General features: G+C 39.9%; 1 long non-coding RNA gene across 2 annotated transcripts; it reads right to left on the bottom strand.

Moving 5' to 3' along the window:
• Positions 1 to 6126: 6126 nt before the first annotated feature.
• LOC126941251 (uncharacterized) lies at positions 6127 to 22009 on the bottom strand. Of its 2 annotated transcripts, XR_007721205.1 has the most exons (3): positions 21844 to 22009; positions 17309 to 18137; positions 6127 to 6787 (listed from the first exon to the last, which is right to left on the bottom strand). It is a non-coding gene; the product is annotated as an uncharacterized LOC126941251 (long non-coding RNA). The 2 variants fall into 2 exon arrangements; XR_007721204.1 differs by lacking the exon at positions 6127 to 6787 and having other exon boundaries at positions 16347 to 18137.
• Between the last annotated feature and the right edge of the window lie 279 nt (positions 22010 to 22288).

Below are 22288 nucleotides of genomic sequence, written 5' to 3'. Positions count from 1 at the left end.
TTGTGACCCTGTATTTTCTGACTAAAAGACATTTCTACTTGTCTATCCCACAAAATTACTGTATCCCTGGTGTGTGTACTCTTACCTTAATTATTAAAACTGCTAAATTATCAAAGACCAAAGTCATGAGGACCAGAAACAAACATTTTGTGCAAGAGCTACTGTTAAAACTTTTGGAGGCACAACCCCATTTATACTCCTTTGGTTCCTGGAGAAGAGAAGCTGCACTATGTATTATTCAAAGGTTCTGAGCATTTACCTCATCCTGCAGGACCGCATCCCAGCTTCACACCCCAATATAGCATGGCCTGAGAGCTGGCAATGTAACTGGGTTTTCAGTAGCCATGTCACTATTCTATAAGATCAACCTCAAATGCTTCTGGCTAACGGGGTGCTAGATAAGACCTGTAAATCTAATGGGTATCAGAATATTGACTCACAGAGTTCATTTGTTGAAGCAATGTTGCATGGAAAATTCACATCACATAGGATGTTTTCATTTGCAAGGAGAAGACTGCCCAATGAGTTACAGTTCTTGAAGTTTCTCCCACAGCGAGAATATCCCTTTCCCACCATCCTTCAGGGTCTACCTAGATGGAACTGAATGTTACAGAAATCCATTTAGGGCAAGAGCTATCATACCATACAGAGATTTCTATAAACTTGGTTAGGTTTTTTTTTTTTCCCCTCCCCAGGCAAGTGATCATAAGGAAGTATCCGTGATTCCACAGGAGTGGGATATGGAAAGTGTGGCAGTGAAATCAGAAAAGGCATGCTGCTGTGTGAGCCATCTGCACATGCAACTTTCTTGTGACTTTGGACCTGTTGGGTCTAGTCCTATTTACATAGTTTCCACTTGATGATGGTGGAAACCATCCTCAGATATAACGTGGTTTTGGTTCTAGACCTCTACAATAAAGTGGATATGGCAATAAACCAAGTCACACAATTTTTTTTGTTTCCCAATCCATATAAAAGTTATTATTTACACTATGCTGTAGTCCATTGCTAGAGTACAATAGCATTATGTTAAAAAAACACGTATATACCTAAATTAAAAATGCTTTATGACTAAAAATTGCTAACAATCATCTGAGCCTTCAGCAAGTCATAATCTTTTTGCTGGAAGAGAGTCTTGTTTCCATGTTGATGGCTGCTGACTGATCAGGGTGGTGGTTGCTGAAAGATGGAATGGATGCAGCAATTTCTTAAAATAAGACAACAATGAAGTTTGGCACATTGACTGACTCTTCCTTTCATGAAAGATTTCTCTGTAGCATGTAATGCTGTTTGATAACATTTTACCCACAGTAGAGCTTCTTTCACCATTGCTTTATTAACTAAGCTTATGTAATATTTTTGATCCTTTGTTGCCGTTTCAACAGTGTTCACAGCATCTTCACCAGAAGTAGATTCCATCTCAAGAAACTACTTTCTTTGTTCATCCATAAAAAGCAACTTTTCATCTGTTCAAGTTTTATTATGAGATTGCAGCATTACAGTTAATCTTCAGGCTACATCAATCACAAATGTTTTTAATGGCATTAGAATGGTGAATCCTTTCCATAAGGTTTTCCATTGACTTTGCCCAGATCCATCAGAAGAATCACTATCTATGGCAGCTACAGCCTTATGAAATGTGCTTCTTAAGTAATAAGACTTGAAAGTTGAAATTACTCCTTAATCCATGGGCTACAGAATAGATGGATGTTGTGTTAGCAGGCATGAAAAAACATTAATCTCCTTGTACATCTCCATCAGAGTTCTTGATTGACTAGGTCCATTGTCAATGAGCAGTAACATTTTGAAGGAATTTTTTTTTTTTTTTTTTCCCCCTGAGCAGGAGGTCTCAATATTGGGCTTAAAATATCCAGTAAACCATGCTGTAAACAGATGTGCTGTCATTCAGGCTTTGTTGTTCCATTTGTAGAGCACAGGTAGAGTAAATTTAGCATAATTCTTCAGGGCCCTAGGAATTTGGGGATGGGAAATGAACATTGGTTTCAACTTAAAGTCAACAGCTGCCTCAGCCCCTAACAAGAGAGTCTGCCTGTCCTTGGAAGCTTTGAAGCCAGGCACTGATTTATTCTTTCTAGCTATGTAAGTCCCAGATGGTTCTTCTTCCAAGAGACAGCTATTTCATCTACACTGAAAATATGTTGTTTAGTGTAGCCACGTTCATTAATTATCTTAGCTAAATCTTCTGGCTAACTTGCTGCAGCTTTTATATCAACACTTGCGGTTTCTCTTTGTACTTTTATGTTATGGAAATGGCTTCTTTTCTTTAACCTGATGAACGAATCTCTGCTAGATTCAAACTTTTCTTCTGCAGCTTCCTTACCCCTCTTAGCCTTCATAGAATTGAAGAGAGTTAGGGCCTCGCTCTGGCTTAGCCTTTGGTTTAAGATGTTTGGCTGATTTGGTCTTCTATCCAGTCCACTAAAACTTTCTCCATATCGGCAATAAGGCTATTTTACTTTTTTATCATTTGTGTGTTCCCTGGAGTAGCACTTTTAATTCCCTTCAAGAACATTTCTTTTGCATTCACAACTTGGCTATTTGGTTCAAGAGGCCTAGCTGTTGGCTTATCTCAGCTTTCGTCATGCATTTCTTAGTAAGTCTAATCATTTCTAGCTTTTGATTTAAATTGAGAGATGTGTGACTCTTCCTTTCTCTTGAACACTTAGCAGGCCATTGTAGGGCTATTAATTGGTCTAATGTCAATATTGTTGTGTCTTAGGGAATAGGGACATGTGAGGAGAGGGAGAAAGATGAGAGAATGAGTAGTCTATGGAGTAGTCAGAACACACACAACATTTATCCATGAAGTTCACCATCTTACATGGTCGTGGTTTGTGGTGCCCCAAAACAATTACAATAGTAACATTAAAGATCACTAATTACAGATCACAATAACAGATATAATAATAATGAAAATGTTTGAAATATGACGAGAATTACCTAAATGTGACACAGAAACATGAAGTGAGCACATACTGTTGGAAAAATGGTGCCAACAGACTAGCTCAATGCAGGGTTGTCACCAATCTTCAATTTGTAAAAAAAAAAAAAAAAAAAAAAAAAAAAAAAAAAAAAAAAAAACGCAGTATCTGTGAACACAATAAAGTGAATCACAATAAAATGAGGTATACCTGTACTGATGCTTGATTTTATGTCTGGTTAGATAATATCAGGTTAATGATTGGTACCAGGTATTTCACGGGCATTCATTCAGTGTCTATCAGGGATTATAGCAAGCAAGCCACAAGCTGTTTCTTGTTGTTTGTTTGTTCGTTTGTTTTGAGACGGAGTCTTGCTCTGTTGCCAGGCTGGAGGTGCAGTGGCATGATCTCGGCTCACTATGACCTCTGGCTCCTAGTTCAAGCAATTCTCCTGCCTCAGCCTCCTGAGTAGCTGGAACTAGAGGTGTGCGCCACCATGCCCAGCTAATTTTTGTATTTTTAGTAGAGACAGGGCTTCACCATGTTGGCCAGGATGGTCTCAATCTCTTGACCTCATGATCTGCCCAGCTCAGCCTCCCAAAGTGCTGGGATTACAGGCATGAGCCACCATGCCCAGCTCTTGTTTGTTTGTTTTTTTGTTTTGTTCTTGTTGTTGTTGAGATAGGATCTCACCTCTCTTGCGCAGGCTGGAATGCAGTGTCACGATCATGACTGACTGCATTTTCACCGTTCCCAGGCTCAGGCAATCCTCCCACCTCAGCCTCCCATGTAGCTGGGACTACAGGCACATGTCATCACACCTGGCTAATTTTTGTATTTTTTGTAGAGACAGGGTTTCCCCATGTTGCCACAACATGGTCTCAAACTCCTGGGCTCAAGCAACCCACTCGCCTCAGCCTCCCAAAGTGCTGGGATTATAGATGTGAGCCAACACACCCGACCCTACAGGGTGTTTTAAAAAAATTATATATAATTCTTCATTATATATTGTATTTTGTTGTACATTATGTTATATAATTTTTTTCTTTCATTTTTATATGTTTAATTTTTTGGTTTTTTTTTGAGATGAGGCCTCACTCTGTCATCCAAGTTGAAGTGCAGTGGCATGATCTTGGCTCATTGCAATGGGGGCCTCCCATGCTCAAGCGATCCTCCCACCTCAGCCTCCCTAGTAACTGGGACCCCAGGGGCATCACCATGCTTGGCTAATTTTTTTGTATATTTTTTTTATTTGCCGAGGCTGGTCTCAAACTCCTGAGCTCAGGTGATCCATTCGCCTCAGCCTCCCAAAGTGCTGGGATTACAGGCATGAGCCATTGTGCCCAACCTACAATTACTTTTTTTTTAAGACAGTGTCTTACTCCGTTGCCCAGGCTGGAGTATAGTGATGCAATCATAACTCACTGTACCCTTGCCTTAGCCTTTCAAGTAGCTGGGACTACAGGCATGTGCCACCAGAACTAGTTAAATTTTTTTGTTTTTAATTTTTGTACAGACGAGGTCTTGCTTTGTTGCCCAGGCTGATCTTCAACTCGTGGCTTCAAGAGATCTTCCCTGGCCAGGCACAGTGGCTCACGCATATAATCCCAGCACTTTGGGAGGCTGAGGCAGGAGGATAGCTTGAGTTTAGGAGTTTGAGACCAGCCTGGGAAACATAGTGAGACCTTGTCTCTACAAATAATAAAAAATAAACGAAATTAGCCAGCCATGGTGGTGCATGACAGTAGTCCTAGGTACTTGAGAGGTTGAGGTGGGAGGATCGCTTGAGCCTAGGAGGTCAAGGCTGCAATGAGCCAAGATCATGCCAATGTACTTCAGCCTGAGAAACAGTGAGAGCCTGTCTCAAAAAGGAAAAAAACAAAAGAGGAATCTTCCCCTCTCAGCCTCCTAAAGTGCTAGGATTACAGACATGGGCCACCACACTCAGCCTAAATTATATAAATTTTTATAAGTGAGTATAGAACCCTGCTGTGATTCTCCTAACAAATGCAAGTGATCTGCATTCGTGATGGTCATCTGTGATCAGTGATCTTTGGTGTTACTATTGTAATTGTTTTGGGGCACCACCAACCACGCTCATATAAGATGGTGAACTTTGGCCGGGTGCGGTTGTTCACGCCTGTAATCCCAGCACTTTGGGAGACGGAGGCGGGCAGATCACCTGAGGTCGGGAGGTCAAGACCAGCCTGACCAACATGGAGAAACCTCGTCTTTACTAAAAATACAGAAATTACATGGGTATGGTGAAGAGGGCCTGTAATCCCAGCTACTCCGGAAGCTGAGGAAGGAGAATGGCTTGAACCTCAGAGGCGGAGGTTGCAATGAGCTGAGATTGCGCCACCGCACTCCAGCCTGGGCAACAAGAGTGAAACTCCATCTCAAAAAAAAAAAAAAAAAAGATGGTGAACTTCATGTAAAAAATGTGTGTTCTGAGTACTTCATAGACAACTTGTTCTCTCGTCTTTCTTCCTTTCCTCATATTCTTCTGTTCCCTAAGGTACAACAATATTGAAATTAGGTCAATTAATAACCCTACAATGGCCTCTAAGTGTTCAAGTGCCTCTAAGTGCTTCAAAGCCCTGCTGTTATTCTCCTAACAAAACTTGGCACATTCTCTATAAGGCATAATGGATCAGTCTTGAGCACCACTTGTACTTCAGCCTGGATTAGTTAGGATATTCCCTCTAAAATGATGATCATGTTTTTCTACTCTCCCTACCACTCAGGAAGAGACACAATGGTTTGTGAGCTTCCTTGGATTTTGGAGGCAGCATACATCATATTGAATATGTTGCTGTAATCCATTTTCAGGTTAACACAAAAGATCTCAGCTTTGAGAGGGCCCCAGAGCAAAAAAGTTTCTCTAGCTGATAGAGGTGGATCAGGGAGCTGCATGGAGATGATGGCAAGTTCTAGTAAAGGAGTCAAAATGGAGGTACCTGATAGTTTGGGAGAAAACTATGCCCTTTTTGGCAAGTGACTATTCTGTTTTTGATAAGCAACTCTTGTTCTGATACTGGTTTCTGATAGAAACTGAGCACCTGACTGTAAGGTACCAAGGAGCCATGGATTTTGAGGAACCTTCCATGAAACAAGTGTTGTATGACCTACCTAGCCATACAGTCTGATGTTGCCAGCAGCATTCCATCAAGTGAAAGCAGTGTATACATACGGCCAGAAACAAGCAAGGTACAAGTGTCATGTGAAGGTGTCTCATATTCACAGCATTTTTTCTGTTGCTTCTTCCTTAGCTCATACCTAAGGGCTTTGTGTAGAATTCTCTATGATTATGGGGAGGAAAAAAAATCCAGCTTGGTTACAGAGATTTAGGTTTTATTGGTGCCAACTGAAAAGCTTACAGTTTCATTCAGCTGGAAAAGCAGATCAGGGGCTTAATTTTTGAATGAAGTTTAAGATATGTATCATTAATCCAAGTGGAGTTTTTTTTTTTTTTTTTTTTTTTTTTTTTTTTGAGACAGAGTCTGGCTTTGTCACCCAGGCTGGAGTGCAGTGGCGCGATCTCGGCTCACTGGAAGCTCCGCCTCCCGGGTTCAGGCCATTCTCCTGCGTCAGCCTCCCGTATAGCTGGGACTACAGGCGCCCGCCACCACACCCGGCTAATTTTTTGTATTTTTAGTAGAGACGGGGTTTCACTGTGTTAGCCAGGATGGTCTCGATCTCCTGACCTCGTGATCCGCCCACCTGGGTGCTGGGATTACAGGCCTGAGCCACCGCGCCCGGCCCAAGCGGAGATTCTTTAGCTGGATATATGAATGCGAATTTCAAGGAAGAGGACTTGATGACAGCTTAATTCAGATGCGATCCTGAAAAGCAATGGAAAAAAGAAATCCCCCAGTTAATGACACTTTAATGAAGACTTCTCATTGTCCATTTATCTAAAAGAAGAGTTGACATTAGATAAATTAGTACAATGATTCCTGGAAAATAACAAAAGTGTCACTGAATGGTCAGGGACTTGGGAGTAAATGGACTGAAGAGCTGCTGACAAGGAGTTTTAGAAATGTGGTATGAGGCTAGATCTCTCAGAATGGGTCCAGAATGTTAGAATATTTGAGTCCTATGAGAATAACCACAAAAGATGTCTACTTTAGAGGATAATCTCAATAATGAAGTGGATAAAATGACATACTATAGATGTCACTCAACCTCTTTCTGCATCTAAGTGCTTGCTCAGTGAGCTCATAAAGTGGCCATTGCAACAGATGATGGTTATGAGTTGGGTCGACAACATGGATGTCCTCTCACTAAGGCCACTATGACAGCTGCCTCTGCTGAGTGCCCCATTTTCTAGCAGCAGCAACAAGCTCTAAGCCCCTGATGTGTTACTGCATGAAAAAAAATCTCAATGCACATCTTATTTGACTTATCAAGAGCATTTGACACAGTTCATCTCTCTTTCCTCCTTGAAACACATTCTTCAATGGCTTCTAAGGTACCCCTCTTTTTTTTCAGTTGAAAAAGTGGAGGAAACTCCAGACATTGCATGGTTTGGGCTTTGGCCCTACACTCTTGCGAGTCTCCTGTCCAGGAGAACCATTAGTGCCTCAGATCTACTCAGTGCAGACCCTAAGGTCCTTTCTACCCCCATGAGCCACCTGTTAGGGTGAGCTGAGAAATCAGCTGTGGGGAGCAGAGTCACTTATGGCCAAGAGGAATTGTTCTGGCAGTTCGTTAGTAAGCAGGAGAGAGAAAGGGGAGAAGAAAATCGTGCACAGGGGTCAAATGCCTCCAGCCGAAGAGGGTGAGGCATAGAGATCTCTTATCACTAGGGAATGTGTCTGAGTCACATGGCACCAAAATATGTTTGCAGTGGTGAATATGAGTTGCTAGTGGCGAATCTGTATGGGTCTGCAGCAACCTCAATTCTTGCCTCCTCAGAAGAAAGAATTCAGCTGAGGGGCATAAGGCAGAAAAAGAGACTGAGGCAAGTTTCAGAGCAGGAGTTGAGGTTGATTAAAAAAGCTTTAGAGGCCAGGTGCAGTGGCTCACACCTGTGATCCCAGCACTTTGGGAGGCTGAGGCAGGCGGATTACCTGAGGTCAGGAGTTCAAGATCAGCCTGGCCAACATGGTGAAACCCCGTCTCTACTAAAAATACAAAAATTATCCAGGCATAGTGGCACATGCCTGTAAACCCAGCTACTCAGGAGGATGAGGCAGGAGAATTGCTTAAGCCCAGGAGACGGAGGTTGCAGTGAGCCGAGATTGTGCCATTGCACTTCAGCTTGGGCGACAGAGTGAAACTCTGTCTCAAAAGAAAAAACAAACAAACAAACTTTAAAGCAGGAAAGAAAGTAAAGTACACTTGGAAGAGAGCCAAGCAGATACCTTGGAGGCCAAGTGCCACTCCTTCTTAATTTTCCGTTTTTAATCATTTCTTCTCAGAATATCTTTGCTAGTTCCTTCTCAATTCCCTGACCTCTTATATTGGGTGTCCCAGAGCTCTGTTTTGTTTTGTTTTGTTTTGTTTTTGAGATGGAGTCTCACTCTGTTGCCCAGGCTGGAGTGCAATGGCGTGATCTTGGCTCACTACAACCTCCACCTCCCGGGTTCAAGCGATTCTTCTGCTTCAACCTCCCAAGTAGTTGGGATTACAGGTGCCCACCACCACACCTGGCTAATTTTTGTATTTTTAGTAGAGACGGAGTTTCGTCATGTTGGTCAGGCTGGTCTCAAACTCCTGACCTCAAGTGATCCATCCTCCTCGGCCTTCCAAAGTGCTGGGATTACAGGCATGAGCCACTGCGGCTAGCCAAAGCTCAATCTTTAGACTTCTTTTCTTCTCTACGTGCTTTCCTTTCCTAGGTGATCCCTTCAAGTCTTGTGTCTTTAAGTAAGATACATTTGCTAACAAGTCACATTTAAATCTTCAGCCTGGTTCTAAAATCTAGGCCCAAGTATCCAACGGAATATATTTCCACCTGCATGTGCATTTTACATTTAATTGGTCAAAAACTGAGCCTCAGATCTGTCCCCTAAGGCTGTTCTTCCTGCAGTCTTCCCTTTCTGAATTGATTGCAACTTCAACTTTCCAATTGTTTAGACCAAAAATCTTGGAGCCAGTATTGACTCTTTGTTTTTTTTGTTTTTTTGTTTTGTTTGTTTTTTTTTTTGTTTTGAGACAGAGTCTCACTCTGACGCCCAGGCTGGAGTGCAGTGGCGTGATCTCGACTCACTGCAACCTCCACCTCCTGGGGTCAAGTGATTCTCCTGCCTCACCCTCTTGAGTAGCTGGGATTACAGGAACTTGCCTCCATGCCTGAGGTTTCACCATGTTGGCCGGGCTGGTCTCAAGCTCCTGGCCTCAAGTGATCCACCTGCCTTAGCGTCCCAAAGTGCTGGGATTACAGGTGTGAGCCACGTACCTGGCCTGACTCTCTTCTTTCAAACCACACATCTAATCCACCAGCAAATCCTTTTGACGCAAACTTCAAAATTAACCCCAAATTTGATCACTTACCACTGCCACTACCGCCCCCTTGGATCAAAACACCATAGTCTCCTGGATTACTGCAATAGCCTCTTGGTGGATTTTCCTGCTTTGGCTCTTGCTCCCCAATAGTCTATTCTCTATACTCAGGTCAAGTCACTCTGTACTTAAAACTTTCCAATGAGTTTCATCTCATTCAAAGTAAAAGCCAAGGTCTTCACTCTGTTTCAGCCCCATTGGTCTCCTTAGGGTTCCTAGCATGTGCCAAGCTTGCCCCCACAGAAGGGTATTTGCACATCCTATTCCCTGAACTTGGAACATTTCTCCTCATCCCAACCGCACCTCCAAATATCACTATATTTTGTTATTTTATTTGCTTAAAATCTTTGTACAGATGTCACTTTCTAAGTGAGGGCTTACCCCAAAACCCTATTTAAAACTGCAACCATCATTCCCTCTGCATTTCTTATTTACTTTCTCTGTTTTTCTTCATGAAACTTATAATCGTACTATATGTTTTATTTTGTTTATTGTCTGTTCCCTCTACCTACCAAGAAAGCAGCCATTTATTGTCTATTTAATGTGGTGCCTAAAACACATTAAATACTCAAGAGATATTTTTCTTTCTCCCTATCTTCCAATTTCTTTCTTTTTTTTTAGACAGAGTCTCGCTCTGTCACCCAGGCTGGAGTGCAGTGGGCCATCTCGGCTCACTGCAATCTCCGTCTCCCAGGTTCAAGTGATTCACATGCCTCAGCCTTCCACGTAGCTGGGATTAGAGGTGTGCATCACTATGCTGGGCTAATTTTTGTATTTTTAGTAGAGACAGGATTTTGCCATGTTGGCCAGGCTGGTCTTGAACTCTTGATCTCAAGTGATCCATCCATCTTGGCCACCCAAAGTGCGGGGATTATAGGCAGGAGCCACTGTGCCCAACCTCTTCCAACTTTTTTGTTTTGAAAATTTTCAAACCTAAAGAGGCCAGGCTTGGTGGCTCATTCCTACAATTGCAGCACTTTGGGAAGCCAAGGTGGGAGGACTGCTTGAGCCCAGGAGTTTGAGACCAGCCTGGGCAACATAGGGAGGCTCCATCTCTACAAAAAAAATTCAAAAATTAGCCAGGTGTGGTGGCACACACCTGTAATTTCAGCTACTTGGGAGGATCACATAAACCCAGGAGTTGGAGGTTGCAGGGAGCTGTGATCTCACCATTGCACTCCACCCTGGGTGACAGAGTGAGACCCTGTCTCAAAAAACAAACAAAAAACCTACAGAAAATTTAACAGCAAACACAATGGATATCCATATCCCCTTCACCTAGATTCACTCATTGTTAACATTTTGTCACATTTGTTTTATTTCTCTTTCAGTTGCACTACATACACACACACACACACATACATACACTTTTTTTGCTGACTTCATTTGAAAGTAAGTTTTAGACATCATGATCCTTCACTCCCAAATAATTTAGCCTGCATTAGCTATGATATAAAACATACATAACCACAATGCATTTATCATTCAGGATAATTGACAATTATATATATATACACACGCACATACATATATATATACACACACACAGACTCTATTCAAATTTCCTCAGTTGTTCCAGTAATGTATTTTATAGCTGTTTTCAAAAAATTAATAAAGGACTCAATCAGGAATTATACATTTCACTTAAATGCCATGTCTCTTAAGGTTCTGAAATTTACAACAGTGCCCCAGCTTCTTTGTTTTTATTTTATAACACTGATAGTTTTAAGGGTACATGCTATTTGTCAATAAATATTTTATAAATTAATACATAATGATTTCCTCAAATGGTTTGACTTCCTGTCCCTGAAGCTCTGAGCTCTCATTATTTGGTGGTCTGAGAATGCAAGAGAAGAGTACTTCTACCAGGGAATACAACAGCAATTCCACTGAAGCTGAAATTCAATGGTCATTTCAGGTTCTTCTTATCACCAATACAACTGGTAAGAAAGAGGATTATGGGATTGTTTGTAGTAATAGATTTCAGATATCAGGGGAAATAGGACTGCTGCTATAAGATAGGGGAAGGAGTAGTATAGACGAACTCCAGGTGACTATTGGGAGCTCCTTCTGTTATTGGCATATTCAGAGGTAAAAGGTAATGGAAGACTGCAACAACCTATACGGGCAGGATCACCAAAGGTACAAATTTTTCAGGAATGAAAGATAGTAACACACTAGATAAGACATAGATGGCTAAAGGCAGAGAGAACACAGAGTCAGTAGCAAAGAGAGCTCCAAGACACTGGCAGCCAAGCCTCGACCTGTTAGGCAGGAAGTTTGAAGAAACTTTTCTGGGGATCAGATCCATCCAAAAGGAAAGTTATACATATCACTTCAGGGATTCCTTAACAAATGATCTAGGCATATCATCTGATATGGTTTTGCTGTGTCCCCCCAGAAATCTCATCTTGAATTCCCACATGTTGTGGTAGGGACCTGGTAGGAGGTAATTGGATCAGGGGTACAAGTCTTTCCCCTGCTGTTCTTGTGATAGTGAATGAGTCTCATGAGATCTGAAGGTTTTAAAAAGAGGAGTTCCCCTGAACAAGCTCTCTCTCTTTGCCTGCTGGCATTCCACATAAAATGTGACTTGCTCCTCCTTGCCTTCAACCATTATTCTGAGGCATCCCCAACCATGTGGAACTGTAAGTCCAATTAAACTTCTTTCTTTGGTAAATTGCCAGGTCTCAGACATGTCTTTATCAGCAGCATGAAAACAGACTAATACATCATCTCACAGTGAAACTGAGAGATAACATATTGCTGTGGTCTCAATGTTTGTGTCCTCCCAAAAATTCACATGTTGAAACCTAATCACCAACGTGATAGTACTAAGATGTGGGGCCTTTAGGTGGTGATTAAGTCATGAGGGCAGAGCCTTCATGATTGAGATTAGTGCCCTTGTAAAAGAGACACTAGAGAGCTGTGTTGCCCCTTTTACTAGGTGAGGACACAGCAAAAAGGCACCACCTACAAAACAGAAAGCAGACCTCACCAGACTCGGAAACTGCTGGCATCTTGATCTTGGACTTTCCAGCCTCCAGAACTGTAAGAAATTAACTTCTGTTGTTTGTAAGTTATCCAGTCTGTGGTATAGCTTATATACCAGACTAAGGCAAGGAGAAATGGCCTCAAAATTCTGAAGCAGAATTATTTCCAACTTTGAATTCTACACCCAGTACATATGTTTTTTAAAAGGAGGGAGGAGACATTTTCAGACATGCAAGTATGCAAAAAATTTATTTCCCATGCATTGTCTCTGAGGAAGTTATCAAAGGTGTGCATCGTCAAAACAGATCTATCCTAGGAGAGAAGTGAAAGGATTTTCCAAGATGTTTATGAAGGGAGACCCTAGGATGACACCTATGTGTCAAGTCAAAGTTAAGATATGTCAGAGGCCCTGAGACAGAAATATTTAGGAAGATGAAATTGATAGAATATGTGAATTTATAAACAACTGTAAGAGAGTTTGATTGAATTAGAAATTAGAAAGTTAAACACATGCACACAAATTATTAACTCTAGGGAAAGCAAAATATTTTGTAGGAAAGGAAAATGATCATAGTTGACTATATTGCTCCATTCTGAAAGCATATATAGTCATAATAATATAAACACTATATATTTATCTAACCAAAATTATATAACTATATTGTGATAAAAATGATAATTGCTTTGTATGTCTGTGTTTAATTGTGGTGTGGAGAGGAAAGACCATAGGGAATGCCTACAACTAAAAGAATATGACATAGCAACACAAACATGTTCTCTAGAGTATGGAGGTACATACGAAGAGAATCATTTAGAGGTAAATGTAGTGTCTTTGGACATGGAAATGATGGGTGGAAGAACACTTGAGAGCTGTTCTTTATTTTAACATATCTCATAAAATTTGTTGACTTTAAAAAATAAAGACAAAAAGTTAATTTATAATCACAATATTTCAGAGGCATTACTTAAGGCACCGAAATAGTTATTTTGTTTACCCTGCCTTGTACATGGTAAAGACACCTAATTGTTTTTTGAATGGAATCCTTTTAAATGTGTCAGAAGTTATATAAGCCATTACTAGTCTGTAAAATTGAGATCAGAGATTATTTCTTATACTTCTTTCTTATACTTCAGGACACGGTGTGGCATTATTTGCATTGTATTTTTATTAATGTGCAGGATATTGTGTGTATAAGACTCAAGAAGAACCAAATCAAATTCTTTTTTAGTCTCAGTTAATGTATGAACAATCCTGAGTAGAATATTTCACTTTACAAATGAGATCTGCTTTTTCCCCTGCTATGAATCGAAACATTACCTCCCAATCAAGAAATCAACAATGCGGTGGTTTGAATATATGCCTTCCAAAATTTAGGTATTGTCAACGTGGTGGTGTTGGGAGCTGAGGGCCTTTAAGAAGTGAATGGGCCATGAGGGCTTCTGTCTTGTGAGTGGGATTGGATGCTCTTGTAAAAAGGTTTGATGGAGGCAATTGGTCCCTTTGCCCTTCTGCTTTCCACCATGTGAGGACACAGTGTTCCTCCCCTCCAGAGGATGCAGCAACAAGGCACCATCTTGGAAGTAGAGACTGGACCCTCGCCAGACAACGAATCTGCCATTGCCTTGATCTTAGATTTCCCAACCTCCAGAACTGTGAGAAATAATTTTCTATTGTTTATAAATTACCTAGTCTAGCCAGGTGTGGTGGCTCGTGCCTGTAATCCCAGCACTTTGGGAGGCTGGGAAAGGTGGATCACCGGAGGTCAGGAGTTTGAGACCAGCCTGGCCAACATGGTGAAACCCCGTCTCTACTAAAAATACAAAAAGTAACTGGGCATAGTGGCTTGCACTTGTAATTCCAGCTACTTGGGAGGCTAAGGCAGGAGAATCACTTGTACCCCGGAGGCGGAGGTTGCAGTGAGCCAATATGGCGCCACTGCACTCCAGCCTGGGCAACAGAGCAAGACTCTATCTTAGAAATAAATAAATATAAATAAACAAATAACCTAGTCTGTGCTATCTGTAACAGTAGCATAAATGGATGAAGATAAATCAACAGTTTTTTTGAAGTACTTATCTTGGACAAGACAGATAACATAGTTTTAAAAATCAATTATAGTACCTAATAGTTGTTTTTGTTTTTTTCGAGACAGGGTCTCACTCTGTCATCTAGGCTGGAGTGGTGACACAATCTCAGCTCATTGCAACCTCTGCTTCCCAGGTTCAAGCAATCCTCCAGCCTCAGCCCACTGAGTAGCTGGGATTACAGGAGCATGCCACAATGCCTGGCTAGTTTTTGTATTTTTTCATAGAGACAGGGTTTCACCAGGTTGCCCAGGCTGATCTCGAACTCCTGAGCTCAAGTGATCCACCTACCTTGGCCTCCTAAAATACTGGGATTGCAGGAATGAATCACTGCACCCAGTAGTACATATAGTTCTTTAATAACTGGATTACTGTATTTATTAACTATATTACATTCTCTAGGAAAAGAATCTGAGAGATTGCCAAGGTCACCCAGAGAATCAGGCATACTACCTCTTCAGATTATTTACCCTAAACTAAACTTTTGTGAAAAAAACACACTGAGTAGGTGTGAGGAAAAAGTCAGAAGGGTTTATCCCACTTGAGATTAACGAGCAGTGTAGTTTGTCTTCGACTAAAGTGTTGATGGATAAAAGACAAAAACTGGTGTGTAAATTCAGCTTTCAGTTTGTTGAAAGGGGATTAAAAATAGAAAGGAATTCTATTAAGGTTTAGACAGTGAAAGTTGAGAAACAGAGCTTTTTTAAAGGAGTAGGCTTGAGATATTTTTTCCTAGTGAAGAGTCCAAGTTGTGGAGCTGCCAGAATAAGCATCTTGTCTGCCTGCTTGTATTTTTGGTGTCTCGATTAATTGCATAGCTGTCCTGCATCAGCAGTTTTAAATCTATAAATTCACGGCTCTCGAGAGTTAAGATTATCCAGACACTATTTAAAGGGCCAGAGATCAAAGAAACAAAGGAGCCTCTGTATAGGGGCTATTTGAGTACTTTACTAGTCCTTAGGCACTTGGTAATTTCACAAAGTAGATACGATGTATTTGTCAAGAAAATCTCTTTCAACACATTCTCTTTGTTTGTTCCCTCTCATTATAAACAGAGTCATATTCTATGCCTCTAAAAGGGTGTAATTATTTTACATAGAACAATTCTACTTTCTATTTGCTGTATTAATTGTTGTCTCCTGTATGGAAGCTTACTTTTGATACCTTAGGTTGAAAAAACCTCAGTAGAGAGTAGAATAGTGATTACCAGAGACTGGGGAGGGAAGGAAGAGAGGTTGGTTAATGGGTACAAAAACACAACTAGATGGAAGAAATAAGTCTTAGTATCTGATAGTTCTGTAGGGAAATTATAGTTAACAATAATTCACTGCATATGTCAAAATAACTAGAAGAGAAGAATTTTAATGTTCCCAACACAAAGATAAATGTTTGAAGTGATGGATATCACAATTACTCTGATTTGATCATTACTCACTATATACATGTATCAAAATATCACAAGTACCCCCAAAATATGTACAACTATGATATGTATGTAAAATATGTACAAAAATGATATACAACAATTAAACAAATCCCAAAAGCTCAGAAGAGCATCCCTAAGACTTAAAGGATGGTAAGTATAATTCAGAGAACTTTGGAAAGAATGGAGTCTTGGAAACAATAAGTACAAGAAAACTGCATTAATAATTACCATTTAAAAATCTGCCATGCAGAAGATAACCACACACTTAAAATGACTTATCTGTTAGCTTTTATCATTTTAAATGGATTTTCCAAGACATATTTCCTATATATTTAACCAAAGGACTCTTGACATTTTTAGCATTAAATATTGGAAGGTATAATAATTTAATAATAATGTTTTGCATTTATTGTTTTATACCTTTAAAATGCTTTCACGTATGTAATTTGAGATAGATAGTGCAGGTATTATGATCATTTATAGATTGAGGAAACAGATATGAGAATTTAAGTGACATGGCCAAGGCCTCAAAACCACATTGTGAAAGGCAGGACCGGAATTCTTGTTCCAGTGTTTTGTTCTTTACTATCTATTGGTAAAAATTATATCTTTGATTAATTATAGGCATCCTCATTTTGTATTTCAGTATATGAAGATAAAACAAAAATCTTAAGAGGCTTGTTCAAGGTTACTCTGTAAGAGAATGAACAGCTATGAAAAATATACACAAACTCTGACTTGTTATTCTTTGCTGAAAATACTTGACCACAATGAATGTGAGAGTGAAGGCTGAAGAGTTGCACAGAACACATTGTCCATTACTGCTCTTCTTAAAGTTTGTCCTAGATAAAAGGTTCCCATTAAAATCCATTTCTTCTTGGCAAACACTCTAGCCTATGTGTAACTACACTTCTCCTCATGACATACTAAAAACAAAAAGAGAGAAACTTTTTTCCTGCATAAATAATAGAAATGGAGCAATTCTTTATGATGAACAAAGGTCAGGACAATTAAACTTTTACAAACAGAGTACAGTATTATTTCCATCATACAATTGCATAGTATATAACAGGTGTAAACTATCATGTGGCAAAATAATTACAATAATATTATAAGTAACATTCTATTAATCTGACTTTAAGAATTAATTTTGATGGTCTTCAGACATCTATTACATAAAAAAAATATTTTGAAATCAAAGAAACCACTATATATCCAATGAATGTTTGCCTCACTGTGTTTAAGTAATATTAGAGAATTAAAAGTAATTTGGATATTAGTACAAATTAGTAGAAATCGGTCATTATTTGTGCCACTTCAACAGCTTCCCTATGTTTAGGATATGTCTCACCATGTAAATCTTCGTCACAAGCAAAGGCTGTCCCCCATAATGAAAGCAGAAGATGTCACATACTTTCTCTGCGGTGCAGGCATGTGACCTAGGCTTTTCAGCCAGACATCTGGGTTAGACCATTGACTTAGAGCTGAGGAGACAAGCAACAGTTTTTTTCCTCTCTCTCTCCTCCCTTCCTCCTTCTCTCTCTCTTTCTCTCTCTCTCTCCTAGTGGCAGTAGAGGTTACTGCAAGCGTGAGTTCCCATTGTACAAGTGGCCAAAGGGCAAATTGTGTTGTCTAGTGCTTGATGTCTCTGACGCTAGCTGTAAGATTACCACATTATCAGTCATATTTTGCCCAGCACTTTTCAGATTTTGGCATGGAAGGATCGGAATCCTTGGAAACTACAGAGTCACCAAAAAAAACCCAGGACAGTTAGTGACACTAGCCAACTTCTTCATTGTGTCAGTTTTGTGGGTGGTTGATCGTTGCTGTTTAAGTTCAAGGCTAGTTTTAAAGCCCTCTCAACAATTCTGTGAGCTACCCGATATCTTTTTAAATTTTTGTTTTTCGAGATAAGGTCTTGCTCTGTCACCCAGGCTGGAGTGCAGTGCCATGATCACAGCTCACTGCAGCCTTGACCTCCAGGGTCAAGCGATCCTGTACCTCAGCCTCTTGAGTAGCTGGAACTACAGGCGTGCACGACCATGCCTGGCTAATTTTTAATTTTTTGTAGAGAAGGAGTCTTGCTATGTTGTGCAGGCTGGTCTTGGACTCCTGGCCTCAATGGATCCTTCCGCCTTAACCTCCCAAAGTACTGGGATTATAGGCATGAGTCACTGCATCTGGAAAAAAAAAGTTAATGGAAGTATAACTCAGTATCTGCTATGGTCTGAATGTCTGTATTCTCCCACATTCTTACATTGAAACCTAATCACCAATGTGATGGTGTTAGGAGGTGGGACCTTTAGGAGGTGATCAGGTCATAAGAAAAGAGCCACTATGAATGAAATTAGTGCCCTTATAAAACAGGCCCCAGAAAGCTGCCTTGTCTCTTACACCATGTGAGGACACAACAAGAAGGTACCATCCTCGACTGAAGTAAGGGCCTTCATCAGACACCAAATATGCTAGTCCCTTGATTTTGGACTTCTCAGCCTCCAGAACTGTAAAAAATAAATTTTTGTTGTTTGTAAGGTACTCAGTCAATGGTATTTTGTAATAGAAACCCAAATAACAAAGACAACACCCTTTTAATCAATTACTGTTCTGCTTAAATCAAAGAGAATCAGTCTCAATTATTCTTACCAAGAACCTTGACTGAAACAGACACCTTTGTGTATAAGCAGTTTGGTAACCTTCTACATTTCACAATGACCCTGTGAGTCATATTGGCTTAATTCAGCTTGTATAGTTATTACAGACCCTCTTTGATGTTAGTGGAACTTTTTAGCATGTTGAAACGTTCTGAAAAAGCATCAGTAATGAGTTCTTACTGTATTTTTGAAATCCTGAGGTATTTCTGATGGTTGAGACTACCATGAACCATTTTTTTCTCTGGCGATGAGACAAACAAACATTGATCGAAAGTAAAATCACTTAAAAATAAAGTTGCTGACAGAAAATCTTAGATTTTCTCCATCCCATTCCATAATCTCCAAATTTATGAATGCTTAATTATCAAGATTAAAGTCAAGGGAATAGAAGAAAGTGGTAACCTAAAAAACCCATTTAACTATTCATCTTTGGACCATATACAAAAGTTCTTTGTTGTTTTTCCTGACAAGCATCTCTCCTGAACACACCCATCTCTCACCAGCTTCACCTTCCTAACATCCTCATATTCCTGCACTTTGATTTTCCATCCTTTGGAGAGGAAACCTTCCATAAAGATATTCCTGCTCATTAAAGTGGTTGTTACAATGTTATTGCATCATCAATACATCTTTATTAAATAAAATAAAAATACTGGAAGACAAATAGAAATGAGCATCCATAATTCTGCCACTACTAACATTTTGATATTCTTTTCTGTAAACACTCATGTCTTTAATTGTATAATTTTTAAAAATTTGGGGGGGTCAAATGATGCATACTATTTCAGAACCTGCTTTATTGGTAGAATTGTGGATTTCTTTCTAGATAGATATAATTTCAAATGAGTGCACACTTTTACAACATATAGAAGTATCATAACATGTCATCATTGAGTTTTCTTTTTTCTTTTTTTTTTTTTTTTTTGAGATGGATTCTGGCTGTGTCACCTAGGCTGGAATGCAATGGCAGGATCTCCGCTCACCACAGCCTAAGCCTCCTGGGTTCAAGCAATTCTCCTTCCTCAGCCTCTTGAGTGGCTGGGAGTACAGGCGTGTGCCACCATGCCCAGCTAATTTTTTTGTATTTTTAGTAGAGATGAGGTGTCACCATATTGGTCAGGCTGGTCTCGAACTCCTGACCTCATGATCTGCCCGCCTCGGCCTCCCAAAGTGCTGGGATTACAGGTGTGAGCCACCACGCCTGGACCATCATTGAGTTTTTTAGGCTGAAGTGTAGTGGTGTAGTCATAGCTCACTGCAGCCACAATCTCCTGGACTCAAGTGATCCTCCAGTCTCAGCCTCCTGAGTAGCTGGGACTACAGGCACACACCACCAGGTCTGGCTAATGTTTGTGATTTTTAGTAAAAAGGAAGTCTTGTTGTGTTGCCCAGGATGGTCTTGAACTCCTGAACTCAAACAATCTTCCTGCCTTGGCTCCCCAAAGTGCTGGGGTTACATGAGTGAGCCACCACTCCCAGGCTATCAATGAATTTTGTTAAACATCGTTAGTTTTTATGAATAATACTGCCAAAATTGTGTATTTATCCTTCAATATTTTTCTGATTATTTCTCAAAAATAAATATTAGAAATCGAATTTTTATACTAGAGATATGCCCAGTTTTGAGGGTTTTCTTATATCTTGACAAATTGCCTCCCAGAAAAGTTGTGCCTTTTTTATGCTCTTACTAATGAGCTATGAGGCTGTCTACTTCTACCCTCAACAACACTATTATTCTTTTTGTCATTAATTGGATAAACAAAGAGATATCTCATTGTTTTATTGATTACAATTGAGGCTAACATTTTAATGTATCTTTTGGTCTTGTATTTCTTCTTTTGTGAATTATCTGCTCCTATCAAGTGTTCGTTTTTCTTCATTGTAGATATATGAGATTAACCACTTAATTCCATCTTGATATGCAGAGAAGCAAACCCAAATTCTGAAAGTAATTATCATCCCCTTCATGAATTGACATTATTTGGTTTGTCATCATCATCTAGTCATTTGGTTTTTACAAATTATTTCCTCCCTGAAATAGCTTTCTAGTTGATTTTCACTCTTTTACTTCATTCTCAAGAAGTGTTTAGATTTTCAAAATTTATTTTCTTTTACTCCTAAAAGTACCATACTCAGAGTGAATTATTTATTTTAAATATGGATGCTTGGAAATGCATACCTTGAATAGGAAGGAATTAAGTAGGTGGTACCAAAATGCAATTTATCTAATTAATCTGTTTTTTCTTTAGGTTAAATATATTTTCTCCTTTTCAAAAAGAAAAAAATTACATCTTTTGTCTTTTTATTTATTTGTTTATTTATTTATTTTATTTACTTAGAGATGGGGGTCTCACTTTGTTGCCCAGACTGGTCTCAAACTCCTGGGCTCAAATGATCCTCCTGCCTCAGCCCGACAAAGTGCTGGGACTACAGGCATGAGCCACTGTGCCCAGCTTTTCTTCTATTTAAAGAATATGTAAACTATTAAATAAAAATACTTATGATGCTGGCATTTGTCACAAGGTGGGAGTTTAGAGGAAGTGCAATCAGTATCTCTGCAGCAGTATTTGCTGCCTGTTTCCTAACTGCTTCGCTGTTTTTTGCTGACCTTCATGTCCAATATTACCTCAAAATCCATCATCACCCTCTTCTAAAGCCTACCCACTGGGCATTGCTGGAGGCTGTTAATATCAATCACACCAGAGTAAGGAGAGAAACTCTTCAGGGGTTCTTGTTGGCTTCCATATCTTAGCTCTATTTTTAACTCCCTGCAATCAACGTTAATGACATTAGACATTTGCTTAATCTCAGTGTACCCTTTCCTTGGCTCATTCCTCTCACACCTTAGAACCTTTTCCCAAGCTACACCCTATGCTGTGAGTGACCATATGCTCTTTATTTTCTGGAGAGTCTCAATTTCAGATATTCTGTCTTGTTGCCAAATCAGCTGCCAAGCCATATGCTTCATATTTTCTTTGGGGAAATATATTCACCTACTTATGCTTCAGTTCCTTGAACTCTGCTCATGAAGATTTTTATTAGTTTTACATAATAGTTTATGAAAACTTTTTATTAGCTCAAAATGTAGCTCAGATGTCTTTTCCCTTGGGAAACCTTCCTTCACAGTCCTCCTCCCTGAGATGATACTCTCACCCATTAGGATTTCCTTCCTTGGTAGGGTTGGGAAAAGTGAAGGTGAAAGGGGTTGCTCCACATCTGTTATGGGTTTACCCACCTGTACTCTGCTGCTCAGGATGGCTTCTCTGCCCAGTTAAAGGATACGCTTCATTTTTCTGCTGCAAATGGTTTGAGCCATAGACTGTAGTCTACATCTTCCTCCCCTCTCCTGGTAGTCGATGGATCTGAGTATCTTCAGCAGCACATTGCCTCACCTTGCACACTTTAGTCTAGAATAATACCACAGGGAAGGGATAAGGCTCCTGGTGGGCTTTACACTGTGAGTCCAGTTGCATAGTTTAGAGCCTGGGGAAGGGTTTTGGCAGGCTAAGGATCTGGGAGACAATTATTGGATGAGGCACATATATACACATTGATCTCCCAAGGACAGACATCAATTTTCAGAGCAGAATTAATAAGGAGGAAAATAACCATTTTCCTAACTATTCTATATAACACAGCCCTGGTATGCAATGAAGTTAGAGCTTTACATTATAATGTGA

This window comes from Macaca thibetana, chromosome 1 (genome assembly GCF_024542745.1).
Source record: "Macaca thibetana thibetana isolate TM-01 chromosome 1, ASM2454274v1, whole genome shotgun sequence".
Lineage (NCBI taxonomy): Eukaryota > Metazoa > Chordata > Mammalia > Primates > Cercopithecidae > Macaca > Macaca thibetana.
The sequence above is the reverse complement of the archived record's forward strand: the minus strand, read 5'-3'. Positions and strand labels throughout refer to the sequence as shown.